This window comes from Phyllobates terribilis, unplaced genomic scaffold (genome assembly GCF_046119375.1).
Source record: "Phyllobates terribilis strain yellow unplaced genomic scaffold, ASM4611937v1 Scaffold_334__1_contigs__length_2070977, whole genome shotgun sequence".
Taxonomy (NCBI): Eukaryota; Metazoa; Chordata; class Amphibia; order Anura; family Dendrobatidae; genus Phyllobates; species Phyllobates terribilis.
In genome coordinates this window covers 506,798-522,500 of record NW_027363094.1, presented here as the reverse complement: position 1 = coordinate 522,500, position 15,703 = coordinate 506,798, and positions in this window count along the sequence as shown.

Sequence of the window (15,703 nt, the reverse complement as noted above, 5' to 3'; positions counted from 1 at the left end):
TGGAGAAGATGGAGAACTTAATTTCTCCATTTTCTCCATAGTCTCTGTGAGTGTTCATCGGACTGCACTTGGATGACATCCGAGTGCAGTCCAATGTTTTACGTGCACCCGTAGACTTGTATGGGTGCACATGGTCCGAATATCGAATGAGATTATTTTCTCATGCCAATAATCGCAGATCTGCACTGTCCCATAGTATAACATAGGGCCGAGTCCTATCCGATAAAACATCACATAGCATTCGGCCGTGTTATACGACAGTGTGAGCGAGCCCTTAGAGTCAAGGAATATTTACATGCAAATGATGATATTACTCTCCAAGTGTATATTTTTTTAGGCGAGTTCATAGTAAATGCTTTGCCTTTTTGACATGTGATCAACTAAAGAACAAGAAAGATTTAGGACCTCCCCTATACAGAAACGGAAAATAGTTTGGAGGACTTGCATGTCCTTTTTTATTTATTATGAGAAAATCATAAAAGATCCCGTTTTTTAACCATGCTGTGACTTTCTGCTGAGGGAGAGGGAGAGAGCTGCCCTATTCAGAGTCTGTAATAAGACCTGCTGACAAAAGTGTTGAAGATACAGTCTAATGTGAATTAACAATGAAAAAAAGTTAATTTAACAAATGGCTTGTATTTTTTAATACAAACTTTTTTTGTGTTTACAGCTCCTTTAAAGGGAATCTGTCATCAGGTTTTTGCCACCTAATCTGAGAGCAGCATAATGTAGGGTTAGAGGCACTGATTCCAGTAATGTGTCACTTACTGGGCTGCTTAGTGTTGTTTTGATAAAATCATTGATTTGTCAGAAGGTAATTATTACTAGATGACTAGTAAGTTCTGTAGGACCCCACCCCCATCACTGATCAGTAGATTTCTGTGTACACTGAGCATGGGCAGAAAGCTGCCAATCAGTGGTGTGGGCGGGGCTATACAGAGCGCAGCATTCAGAGAGCTGCTAGATCTGCAGCAGATAAAACGGTGATTTTCTCAAAATGACAACAAGCAGCTGAAAAAGTGACACATCGCTGGAATCAGGGTATCTGCCCCAATATTGTGCTGCTCTCAGATGGGGCAGCACAATTAATATTATGCCAAATTAATTTCCCGTGAACTATCACATGATCTATCACGGGGATCATGTGACATGTCACGTGATAAATCAGGTGTGTGGAGGGGGCCCTTGCTACTCTTAATCCACCCCTGAGTGAGACTAATACTGTACAACCAAATTGGCTCAGCACAAAAGGTTTCTTCAGATGTGGAGCCAATCGGTGCAAAGCGTGTCTACATGCGGTTAAAACAGATAGTTTTATGTCCTTAAGTAATGATAGAGAATATAAAATTCATGATTTCCTCAATTGTAATTCATCAGGGGAGTCCCTGTGGATTTTCACATTGGATACCACAGGGGTTAAATTCAAGACAGGATCTGATACTGCAGTATTAAGAAATATAATTCTGCATTTATTTCCATGCATGTACACTGGGTACGGAAAGTATTCAGACCCCTTTACATTTTTCACTCTTTGTTTCATTGCAGCCATTTGGTAAATTCTAAAAAGTTCATTTTTTTCTCATTAAAGTCCACTCTGCACCCCATCTTGTCTGAAAGAAAACAGAAATGAAGAAATTTTTGCAAAATTTAATAAAAAAGAAAAACTGAAATATCACACGGGCATAAGTATTCAGACCCTTTGCTCAGTATTGAGTAGAAGCACCCTTTTGGGCTAGTACAGCCATGAGTCTTCTTGGAAATGATGCAACAAGTTTTTCACACCAGCATTTTGGGATCCTCTGCCATTCTTCCTTGCAGATCCTCTCCAGTTCCGTCAGGATGAATGGGAAACGTTGGTGGACAGCCATTTTCAGGTCTCTCCAAAGATGCTCAATTGGGTTTAGGTCAGGGCTCTGGCTGGGCCAGTCAAGAATGGTCACATAGTTGTTCTGAAGCCACTCCTTTGTTATTTTAGCTGTGTGCTTAGGGTCATTGTCTTGTTGGAAGGTGAACCTTTGGCCAAGTCTGAGGTGCAGAGCACTCTGGAAGAGGTTTTCATCCAGGATATCTCTGTACTTGGCCGCATTCATGTTTCCTTCAATTGCAACCAGTCGTCCTGTCCCTGCAGCTGAAAAACACACCCATAGCATGATACTGCTGTTATGATCTGCTACAAGAACTAAGGAAAGAGAGGAAATCTGTCCATACAATAGGACTAAGCTGATTCCTTACGATGCAGCGGGCAACCTGTTCCTTGCAAACAGACCCGCCTATGTCCGCGGCTAATCTGAACACAGACCTATAGATTAAAGGGAGGGGTCCCTAAAAGAACTAAGGACTGGGACAAAACTGGACACCTCCTGGCAGAAGTAGTAGCAGAAGAAGACAAACAGACAAAAGTACTTAGTGGTCCAAGGACCAAACAAACTAGAGAGATACAGTAGGTACAAAGCACCTGGCTAGATTAAGAGTCAAAGTAACACTGAAGTCCAGCAAAGCCTGAAGGGCGGAGCTGGAATAAATAGGCAGAAGGTCACATGACCACAAAATAGAAAAAACTAACAGGAGGGTTCTAACAACTGCCACCACCATGTTTCACTGTTGGGATTGTATTAGGCAGGTGATGAGCAGTGCCTGGTTTTCTCCACACATACCACTTAGAATTATCACCAAAAAGTTCTATCTTCGTCTCATCAGACCAGAGAATCTTATTTCTCATAGTCTGGGAGTCCTTCATGTGTTTTTGAGCAAACTCTATGCGGGCTTTCATATGAGGAGAGGCTTCCATCTGGCCACTCTGCCATAAAGGCCCAACTGGGGAAGGGCTGCAGTGATAGTTGACTATGTGGAACTTTCTCCCATCTCCCTACTGCATCTCTGGAGCTCAGCCACAGTGATCTTGGGGTTCTTCTTTACCTCTCTCACCAAGGCTCTTCTCCCACGATTGCTCAGTTTGGCTGGACGGCCAGGTCTAGGAAGACTTCTGGTGGTCCCAAACTTCTTCCATTTAAGGATTATGGAGGCCACTGTGCTCTTATGAACCTTGGGTAATGCAGAAATTCTTTTATAACCTTGGCTAGATCTGTGCCTTGCCACAATTCGGTCTCTGAGCTCCTTGGGCAGTTCGTTTGAGCTCATGATTCTCATTTGGTCTGACATGTAGTGTGAGCTGTGGGGTCTTATATAGACAGGTGTGTGCCTTTCCAAATCAAGTCCTATCAGTTTAATTAAACACATTTGGACTCCATTGAAGGAGTAGAACCATCTCAAGGAGGATCACAAGGAAATGGACAGCATGTGACTTAAATATGAGTGTCTGAGCAAAGGATCTGAATACTTATGACCATGTGATATTTCAGTTTTTCTTTTTTAATAAATTTGCAAAAAAATTCTATATTGCTGTTTTTTTCAGTCAAGATGGGGTGCTGAGTGTACTTTAATGAGAAAAAAATGAACTTTTTAGAATTTATCAAATGGCTGCAATGAAACAAAGAGTGAAAAATTTAAAGGAGTCTGAATACTTTCCGTACTCACTGTATGTATCTATATAAACTGCTCCAAAAATAAAGGGAACACTTAAAACAACAGAATATAACTCCAAGTAAATCAAACTTCTGTGAAATCAAACTGTCCACTTAGGAAGCAACACTGATTGACAATCAATTTCACATGCTGATGTGCAAATGGAATAGAGGATAGATGGAAATTATTGGCAATTATCAAGACAACCTCAATAAAGGAGTGGTTCTGCAGGTGGGGACCACAGACCACATCTCAGTACCAATGCTTTCTGGCTGATGTTTTGGTCACTTTTGAATGTTGGTTGTGCTTTCACACTCGTGGTAGCATGAGACAGACTCTACAACCCACAGAAGTTGCTCAGATAGTGCAGCTCATCCAGGATGGCACATCAATGCGAGCTGTGGCAAGAAGGTTGGCTGTGTCCAGAGGCTGGAGGCGCTACCAGGAGACAGGCCAGTACACCAGGAGATGTGGAGGGGGCCGTAGGAGGGCAACAACCCAGCAGCAGGACCGCTACCACCGCCTTTGTGAAAGGAGGAACAGGAGGAGCACTGCCAGAGCCCTGCAAAATGACCTCCAGCTGGCCACAAATGTGCATGTGTCTGCACAAACGGTTAGATACCGACTCCATGAGGGTGGTATGAGGGCCCGACGTCCACAGATAGGGGTTGTGCTCACAGCCCAACACCATGCAGGACGCTTGGCATTTGCCACAGAACACCAGGATTGGCAAAGTTGCCACTCGCGCCCTGTGCTCTTCGTAGATGAAAGCAGGTTCACACTGAGCACATGTGACAGACGTGACAGAGTCTGGAGACGCCGTGGAGAGTGACATCCTTCAGCATGACCGGTTTGGCAGTGGGTGAGTAATGGTGTGGGGTGGCATTTCTTTGGAGAGCCGCACAGCCCTCCATGTGCTCGCCAGAGGTAGCCTGGCTTCCATTAGGTACCGAGATGAGATCCTCAGACCCCTTGTGAGACCATATGCTGGTGCGGTTGGCCCTGGGTTCCTCATAATGCTGGACAATGGCAGACCTCATGTGGCTGGAGTGTGTCAGCAGTTCCTGCAAGATGGAGGCATTGAAGCTATGGACTGGCCCGCCCGTTCCCCAGACCTGAATCCGATTGAGCACATCTGGGACATCATGTCTCGCTCCATCCGCCAACGTCACGTTGCACCACAGACTGTCCAGGAGTTGGCGGATGCTTTAGTTCAGGTCTGCGAGGATATCCCACAGGAGACCATCCGCAACCTCATCAGGAGCATGCCCAGGCGTTGTAGGGAGGTCATACAGGCACGTGGATATATATATATATATATATATATATATATATATATATATATATATATATATATGCCTTTTTGTCATTCTAGTAGTAGGGCCATAATTAAGACATGATTTGTTGAAACGTGTAGGTCTGTAAGCTATGATAGTTGCACATTTGCTGTATTCTTTGTGGAGCAGTGTTTTATATGGCTAATAAAAGCTAAGTTTTAATATTTTTTCTACTAAACAAACCTTTACGCTGGATCATTTGCACTTTTCCCTTGTCTGACTGCACTTACGTTTTGCCCTGGTACCACTTATCTGCATCTCCAGAAGTTTCCCATTTCTCTATTATACTCTTCAAATTACATTTTGAGACTTTCTCCTCCTGTTTTTGCACATATTTTTTTCCCTTCATCTGCACAGGTATCATTAATCTATCAACTATAATGGCCGTACCAGGTCCTGCAGGTCCTGTATCCCGTACACATGACGTGGGCAGTGCACGGCATGCCGCTAGTTTTTATTCTGAGTGCTCTTATATACGGTGGTAGTTTTACACAATGTTGAGCCTGTGATTTGCAGAGTGAAATGTCTGACTGCTAGAACAGAAGTATACGGCAGATTCTACAGCATGGATACATAAAGGACGTCCTGGGGGAATATACCTCCCTCCAACACTCGTCCAGTCCCTGCCTCACACTAGAGACATTTATAATAACTCCAGGACTATGGAGCTGGTCATTTTCTCATAATCTGTGGCCATTATTAGTGATCTCACATTGTACGGTAATATCACCCTGGAGGTTGTGATGTATTTAGTGTAATAGCGCCATCTAGAATATACAGTATATATCAGGCGATACCATGCTTACTATAGTTAGTCGTCTTCTGTGCCCTCTATAGCTATCTATTATACTTTATATTTCTTTATAATAATTTATAATAAATTACTCGATAGTTTTACAGCTTTATGATGTTTATTAATCTGCTGAAATGATAAAAGAAAGTCGAACCTTACAGTGGACACAGGTGGAAGTGTCCTCCATGATGGTGTAGGCTGAGGTGGAGCAAGTATTTAGTCAGTGGGGGATCAAGATGACGAGTATTCCCCAGGGTTCCCTGTTATCAGGGAGGGACCCGGTGTATGCAATCAAAAGATCTTATCCTCTGACCGGCTTTGTGCCATCAACAGGTAATGATCCTCTGTCCGGCTGTGTGCCATCAACAGGTAATGACCATCCGGCAGTCCGACATCAACTGGTCATCACCCTCCAGCTGTGTGCAATCAACAGGTAATGACCATCCGGCAGTGCGCCATCAACAGGTAATGACCCTCTGGCTATGGCCATCAATAGGTCATCACCCTCCGGCTGTGTTCCATCAACAGGTAATGACCATCCGGCAGTGTGCCATGAACAGGTAATGACCATCCGGCTGTGTGCCATCAACAGGTAATGACCATCCGGCAGTGCACCATCAACAGGTAATGACCATCCGGCAGTGCACCATCAACAGGTAATGACCCTTTGGCTATGGCCATCAATTGGTCATCACCCTCCGGCTGTGTGCCATCAATAGGTAATGACCATCCGGCAGTGCGCCATGAACAGGTAATGACCATCCGTCTGTGTGCCATCAACAGGTAATTATCCTCTGTCCGGCTGTGTGCCATCAACAGGTAATGACCCTCTGGCTATGGCCATCAATAGGTCATCATCCTCCAGCTGTGTGCCATCAACAGGTAATGACCCTCTGGCTATGGTCATCAATAGGTCATCACCCTCCGGCTGTGTGCCATCAACAGGTAATGACCCTCTGGCTATGGCCATCAATAGATCATCACCCTCCGGCTGTGTGCCATCAAATGTTTTTATCTTCTGTCCAGTTTTGTGCCATCAAGAGGTAATGACCCTCCAGCTGTGGGCCATCAACAGGTCATCACCCTTCGGCATTTAGGCTTCTTGTCTTCTGTAAGATGCGATTCTTGAGTCTCCTGATGCTAAAAAATATTTTAAAAATCACCGATTAAACTAATAATCTATCTTGTACATAAGCATCACAATTTATAATCTATCTAGTGCATAAGTATGACAATTTAGCTCACAGAACATACACTATGGTAAAACATTAGACCCTACAAGCAGAAATTTGCTAAACTAACATAAATATAACTGACAAATCAGTAGAAAAATCGCTACCAATGGCACAGCTCTCTTCACATCAACCTGTAACCATAGTAGATAAGAAATAGAGGACAATGCTCATAGTCAGTTATCAACAATTCGGCATGGGGCATCCCACCAGAGACATTATAATATCTAGTAGATTATAGATGGCAATAGAATTTACCAACAAGCACATAGTACGCCAAACTCAAGTACATAGTATGCCAAACCTCGACACGTTTTCCTAAAATAGGTTCATCAGAAGCACATACTAGACAGTGATACTTAGCAAAGCGTTCATAGATATGTGCGCCATATGATAAGGTGCTAAAGTGCAAGTGTGTGACAAAATATCCATGCGATTTCAGGTGCAATGCTGCATTGTATGTAGTAAGATGGTGCCCATCAGACAGCATGTATAGGACTAACCTGTGATGAAAACACGAGCAATGGGAAAGTTCAAGCAGTTGCCTTCTCAATCTTCCTCGCCTCTAAGACATCTAAGGAAACATCTTCTCCTCTTGATTTTGGGTTGAGGTGTTGTAGGCATTTCAGGCTCTGGCATTCTAGGTTCTGACATACTAGGTTCTGACATGGTAGGTTCTGGTGTTCTAGGTTCTGGTGCTCTTGGCTCTGGAATTCTGGGTTGTTGGCTTCTCTGAAAAATCAGTAACCTCTCTTTAAGCTCCGTTGAACTTCGAGCTCTTCTTCCTATATTGTTGTGAGGGATCATTCTGACCCAGACAATATCACTGAACGCCACTTTATAGTTGCAACTAGGAACCTTTTTCGCATCCTGCGGTGCAGGAGCCATGGATGGAGTAGAACATTTGCCATTGGGCAGGACAGGTGTTCTCCTGGAGTCTTGCTTCTGAATCTGAGGGATGCAAATCGGCTCCTTACAAGCACTTTGTTCCTTCAGAATGGTTTTGTTCTCAGGAGTTTTCTGATTGTTTCACCAGGTTCAGACATTGCCCACTTGCTCAGGACAAGACTTAAGGCCAAATACTCTAGTATTGTCAGTAGTGTCATCACCGCAACAAAAACTGCGTCACGGAAGAGCCAAAGAGGAAGATTGATGGAAGCTTGATAGGTGCTTCTTCTGAGATCCACGGGTAGTGGGTCATCCTATAATAAAGAAAAAAAACATAATAAAGTCCTGTATATTTATACCCAATCCAGTCAAACAGAGAGCCCTTGTTATTATACAGTGATGGATACATTATCAAGCAACTTTCAGAAATATCCCATTGAGAAGATCAGGAAGAAGTTTGGGATTCACCTCCAGGGTCCATGGAATATTATTTACAGTTGGACTTTCATATGACGGACGGTCACGTGTCCAGTATGAGAAGTCCTGCAAGAGGCGATATTCTCATTAGCTGATCCTTGTGACCTCCATATTGATGAGAACATACTCGCCCTCAGTGTACTGTAATGTGGGGGGTAGAGCAACGTAAAGCACAGAAATGATAGGATGATACTCATCATCTCCAGAGGTCTCTCAGCACCAAGGTATGGTCAATGAGATACAAGCTGCAGATGGGCCGAGGCTTCTAATATACCCAGGGGTGACATCACAAAGCCCTCTGTGACATCATTGCACAGTTCTATCCATCATGTCACTGATACTTTGGACCTAACTAAATGTCTAAAAGAGAACCCTTCCACATGATTTCCAATCACGGAGCAGCTTCAGTTTTTCAAGAAAAGTTTAAAAAATATAATCTGTGCTGTGATTGGTCACAATGGCACATGAAGCAGAACGTCTTTAGATCTTTTAAAGGGAAAGTGTCAGCAATTTTTTTACAATTGTAAAATTGTAAAGTATTTATATTTATATATAAATACACATATATATTTAAAAAGGTTTTAATGGTATAAAATCTGAAAAAAATATTTTAACTCTTTTGATGTTTTCATCTTGTAAACACTAGGGGGAGCAGCTGCTGATATTTCCATGAAAACAGAATACAGCTAGCTCGCATTACGACTGCAGTAAAAGTGGGCGGGATCTGCTCACATGGGTGTGATGTCACTCCTCCCCTTCTGGGCGTTTGCAAAAAGGTAAATGAGACTGTAGTTTAGGATCACAGTGCGGAGCGATCACTGGTGACTGCAAAGTGATATATAAGGGACAACACCAAAGTCATTAATCACTACAAGGACAAGGCAGGAATGTGGGAGTCAGAGGGGTCACCCCACACTTATATCCCCTCTGACTGTCACTTCCTAAGCTCCTTTCCCTGCCATAACCTCTTATTCCCGCAGGTAAATTCTTACAGGACCCCCCTCCCCATCCCCTTCCCCTGCCGCAGCTGATTCTAAACGTCCTCCATATGTAATAATAGACAGGTACTCACCGGCAGCCTATGGTAATTCACAGGGTAGAACAGGGTACAGCACAGAAACAATATGGCGATCCTCATTGTCTCCAGGGGGTATCTCAGCACCAAGATATGGCCAATGAGATATGAGCTCCAGGTGGATGGAGCCCCCTTATATACCCCAAGGGTGACATCACAACGCCCTCTGTGACATCATCACCCACAACATTCCGTCACATGACATCACCCAGCACCAGCATCATGTGACCCAGCATAAATAGAAAGTCCTTGTTGGCTATAGCAACTATTCAAAACTAAGTTTAAACTTTTCCAACAGCTAAAGGCGGCTCTGTGATGGCAGTTTCTTCTTGTGGACGGTTGTGATAAATCTGCAGAACATCTACATAACGCGACATGTAGAAAATCCTGTCTTTTCCCCTCTGTTCTTCCTCTGGTGCTACAGAGACGGATAGAAGGAGCTTTTCCAGACCTTACAGTGCACAATATGGGACCTAATCACTGATATCCCAGATCTCCTCAGTACAAGCATACCGCCAACCTATGAGGACTAGAAAGAGGGCGAAACCATGCGGCACGCGTAGTCTGGCCACGCCCCTATCCACACCCCAAGCCACGCCCTTTTTATGCCTTGGCAGGAGGAGATGTCTGTACAAAGCGCAAGTTATCAAAAGGCTGAAGGAACACTTTATCAACATGAATGAAGGTTTTGAAGGGCATCCACTGTCCCGGCACTACCGGAAGTTCCACAACCAATCTTATAAGGACACTAAGTTTTGTGGGATCCGATTAGTCCCCAGAAAATGGAGGGGAGGTGATTACCTGAGATTAATGTCGCGGATGGAATCCAAATGGATCTTCACATTAAATAGCTTGGCTCTGAAGGGCCTTAATCACGAGAGTCAGCTGTATGCCTTCAACTCGCAGCGGTATATACTGTATGTATTTTTTATCCCAGTACCAATTGAACATTTACATTGCACTTTTATGAACCTCCTTATATTTTATCAATATAATATGTCTTTTGGATATATTCCTTTGAATCCACCTATTTTATATATGTATTTGTTTCTATACATTGATACCCCTATTGGAGATACTATATAATGTTTTTATTTTTCTCCTTCATTTTTTCCTTTTTATCTCTGGATGGTACTAAGTGCCGAATTTATACTATCCTGGTAATATACACTGATTAACAGACTGTTTTTTATAGCCATCAGAAATATAAGTATATAATTTTTATTCATTTTTAACTAATTGTGAAAGTTTGAACAAAGTCTTTTTTATTATTATTTTTTTCACACACAGTCTATTCTTATTGGAATTCTATCTTAGTTCTATTGCACCTCCATATGTCCTTTTGCACCGTCTTGTTAGTATTGGATCTTCCTCCATTTCTTTGGTTGTATTATCTTTGTGGGGGGCGTTTGGACTTTATTAGGTTACCAGTTTGACTACCAGCGAGAAGCTGACGAAGAGGAACTGTGAGTCCTCGAAACGCGTAGTTTTTTTTGGCCTATACAGGACATCGAAGGAGAAGGAGAGAGTCAAGGCACAGGGATAAGCCCTCCTGATATCCAGAAGATATATATAACCATATCATATTATTGATACAAAATATAAATGCACAGAGTCAATAAAATCATTTAAAAACACCAAACCCCATCCTTACTTTGCAGGATACCTATTCCAAAGGTGTATCTAGGTTTTCTGGCACCCGGTGCAGCAGGGGCTGGCTGGCACATTTTAGCCTGGGGGGCAAGCACACAGCAGTGGCCCATGAGTAGCGGCCCATCCTTAACATGTTTATTACCAGATGCATCATAAGCCTATATTCACACGACCGTATTGTCTAAGTGCTGCCCGTGAAAAAACCTGACAGCACTTGGACCAGTTCAGATGAGTGTTTGTAGTGGTCAGACATAGTACATATTATTCTTATGTATTACTTAATGTTGAGCGATACCTTCCGATATCGGGAAATATCGGATCGGATTGGATCGGACCGATACCCAAAAAGTATCGGATATCGCCGATTCCGATACCGGAAACCAATGCAAGTCAATGGGACGCTAATATCGGAATGCCATCCCAGCGTGAGAGAATTCTCCTGATTGTTTAAAAGCCGGCAGGCGGTAAAAAGCCGCCGGCTTTTAAACAATCACACAGCCCCATACTGCTTCCCCGCAGCCTCCCACCCCGATCCTGCGCTCCCCCCGCCACCTCACATCCCGATCGTAAGTTAGGACCGGGCGGGGAGCGCAGCACCAAGGAGCAGGGAGCGAAGGACCCAGGCGGGGAAGCCGGCAGGGAAAAGACTTCACCGCCGGCTTTCCCGTTTTGTGCTGCGCTCTCCCGCCGGTTATTTCAAATGAACAGCTGAGGTATCAGGTGATGCTGATCAGCTGTTCATTTGAAGTAGCTGCGGTGCCCTCAGAGGGTTCATGTGAGTTCATGCTTCACTGCATGAACTCACATGAACTTTCCCACGGCCGCACAGGTCAGCCTCACCTCCCAGACCATCAGACCCATCATGATTGGAGTGTGCGCGGGTGTCTGTGCGATGTGTGCGGGTGTGTGCGCGATGTCTGCGGGTGTCTGCGTGCAGGCAGACATAGGCCGATGTGACACTACTACTCACATCGGCCTTTGTCTGTCCCCCGTCCACTCGTGCCAGCAGGATCAGCTCGATGGGAGCAGTAGTTCCCATCAGCCTGATCCTGCTATTTAAACTGCCCCATATGTTATTTTTGCCCCTATACATCTTTTATGTTTTTAGGCCCCCCATATATTTTTTTTGTTTTTGGTCCCCAATAAATTTTAAATACATTTTTCATTGGTGGCCAGTGGTTACCTAAAATAAATTAGTTCATACATTACCTGATCGCCACCTAAAATAAAGTAAAAAATAAAAAACTACACCTATACTCACCTAGACACCGGTTTATGCAATGATGGGGCTGCTTTACGGCCCCGTCATTCTAGCGGCGGCAGTGGTTTAGAGCGGTCACATTTTATGTGGCTGCTCTAAACTGGAGATCTTCGTGGGACACTCGTGGACTACTACGGAGGGGTAAGGATAAGGTTGTGGTTTATTATTTTATATTTTATTACAGGAGATCGATGGCTTCGGGGAATTAGGTGTCTAGGTGAGTATAGGTGTAGTTTTTTATTTTTTACTTTATTTTAGGTGGCGATCGGCGGGGACAGGTAATGTATGAACTAATTTATTTTAGGTAACCACTGGCCACCAATGAAAAATGTATTTAAAATTTATTGGGGACCAAAAACAAAAAAAATATATGGGGGGCCTAAAAACATAAAAGATGTATAGGGGCAAAAATAACATATGGGGCAGCTAAAATAGCTACTGCTCCCATCGAGCTGATCCTGCTGGCACAAGTGGACGGGGGACAGACATAGGCCGATGGGAGTAGTAGTGTCACATTAGCCTATGTCTGCCTGCACGCAGACACCCGCAGACATCGCGCACACACCCGCACACATCGCACAGACACCTGCGCACACACCAATCATGATGGGTCTGATGGTCTGGGAGGTGAGGCTGACCTGTGCGGCCGTGGGAAAGTTCATGTGAGTTCATGCAGTGAAGCATGAACTCACATGAACCCTCTGAGGGCACCGCGGCTACTTCAAATGAACAGCTGATCAGCATCACCTGATACCTCAGCTGTTCATTTGAAATAACCGGCGGGAGAGCGCAGCACAGAACGGGAAAGCCGGCGGTGTAGTCTTTTCACTGCCGGCTTCCCCGCACGGGTCCTTCGCTCCCTGCTCCTTGGTGCTGCGCTCCCCGCCCGGTCCTAACTTACGATCGGGATGGGAGGTGGCGGGGGGAGCACAGGATCGGGGTGGGAGGCTGCGGGGAAGCAGTATGGGGCTGTGTGATTGTTTAAAAGCCGGCGGCTTTTTACCGCCCGCCGGCTTTTAAACAATCAGGAGAATTCTCTCACGCTGGGATGGCTTTCCGATATTAGTGTCCCATTGACTTGCATTGGTTTCCGGTATCGGAATCGGCGATATCCGATACTTTTGGGTATCGGTCCTATCCAATCTGATACGATATTTCCCGATATCGGAAGGTATCGCTCAACACTACTCCTGACCCCACACATAAACTTCAGCTCATCCAGCACCATGACAACCAGCACAGCAGAGTCCTGCATCTGACGCGCCCCTGGGCCTGCTGTGTCGCGCAGCGTCTCGCGCACGGGGCTTACCCGGAACCGGATCAGATGAGGGTTGTAGTCTCCGAGTGGCGGGGACCCGGTCCGTGCCCAGGGAGTCAACTCAGTGTGTGGCAGTCTTGATAGATGTTATTTGAGTGTCGACTACGCCACCCGTTGATTTGCAGCTATGGAGCTGCCGCTGCAGGGCAGACCGCTGAGGCCGGTGTAGAATTGTGCAGCGTGATAGTATAACCCCCAACGGGAGGGGTATGGCCTCAGGGCAGCCGACGTGGAAAATGGGGGTAGCAGGAACCACTCAGAGACGGTGCGGTGTAATTCAGGGTCTTTACTGGTAACAACGATAGACCCTCCCGGAGTACTTGCTAGCGAACGGGGCCTGGTCAGTCCTTGAGCAGATGGGATCTCCCCTGGCCAGGCGGAGTTGTAGGCCTCCCAAACTGACTGTACTCTTCTGGCTACCTTGCTAGAAGCGGATATAAGTAGCCCACGTCCCTGAGTGTACCGTGTGGTGCTCACCCGTATGGCCGGTGACTCGGGGCCTTCTAATGGCTTCCGCTCCACGATGGCGGTGCTGGTCCCACGCGTGTGACCGTGCCTTCGGGTTTCTGGGCCTGAGGACCTGAAATTCCCTGCCGGTCGGCTTCTGCTGCTGGGTAAGAGTTAGTCCCCACAGCCTCGGACGCCGGGTCCGGTAAGAAAGCTTCTCAGTCAGGGCGAGCTCTGCAGCTGCCAGCCCCTGACTCGTATTAGTATTGCCCCCACTGAGCTTCTGCTGTTTCTTCATATGACTGTTTCTTGTCTCTACTCTCCTTGACTCCAGGCTCAGGCCCCTGGACAGGGCCTGCCTGTGGAGCAGAGCCCATAGAGCAGCTCTGCTCCCTGTCTTCTCCTCTCAGAACTCCCTACCCTGCCTCAGCCCCAGGTTTATATAGGGGAAGTCCTTCCCCTCCCAAGACTGGGCAGGAGGTGTGGCATGCACAGGATCCCTGACCAAAGGACCTCCCACCTGCTCTCAGACATAATATCTCTATCACTGTGGCAACCAGACCCCTGGGGTGTCACACATCCACTGAGGCCCCTGATCATGTGACCCCTGACTCTTCCCCTCCTGTGACCTCATCACAGCTCCTGTGCGCACAGAGCAGCCATATATGTGGTGGCGGCTCTGCAGGTGGAGGTATGTGGGGATCCCCCATTACTGGGCGCAGGGGGCATTAACCCCTTGAGCACAGAGACTCTTTTGGGGTCTTGTGTTGCCCCTTTATAAGAATCATAAGGTTTTTGTTCTGTTTCCTGTAATAGATACATACGACCCAACTATGGAGACAGGAAGGGAGGAAACGTATTGTTCTCATAGTAAAGGGCCCCTTTACTGGCCCCACAGTGTAATGCCCCCATTATGCCCCTTATACAGAATGTATGATGCCCCCACACAGTGTAATGCCCCCATTATGCCCCTTATGTAGGATGCATGATGCCCCCCACAGTGTAATGCCCCCATTATACCCCTTATGCAGTATGTATGATGCCCCCACACAGTGTAATGCCCCCATTATGCCCCTTATGTAGGATGCATGATGCCCCCCACAGTGTAATGCCCCCATTATACCCCTTATGCAGTATGTATGATGCCCCCACACAGTGTAATGCCCCCATTATGCCCCTTATGCAGGATGCATGATGCCCCCACACAGTGTAATGCCCCCATTATGCCCCTTATGCAGGATGTATGATGGCCCCACACAGTGTAATGCCCCCATTATGCCCCTTATGCAGTATGTATGATGCCCCCCACACAGTGTAATGCCCCCATTATGCCCCTTATGCAGGATGTATGATGCCCCCACACAGTGTTATGCCCCTTATGCAGGATGTATGATGCCCCCCACACAGTGTAATGCCCACATTATGCCCCTTATGCAGGATGTATGATGCCCCCACACAGTGTAATGCCCCCATTATGCCCCTTATGCAGTATACATGATGCCCCCACACAGTGTAATGCCCCCATTATGCTCCTTATGCAGTATGTATGATGCCCCCACACAGTGTAATGCCCCCATTATGCCCCTTATGCAGTATGTATGATGCCCCCACACAGTGTAATGCCCCATTATGCCCCTTATACAGTATATATGATGCCCCACACAGTGTAATGCCCCCATTATGCCCCTTATACAGTATGT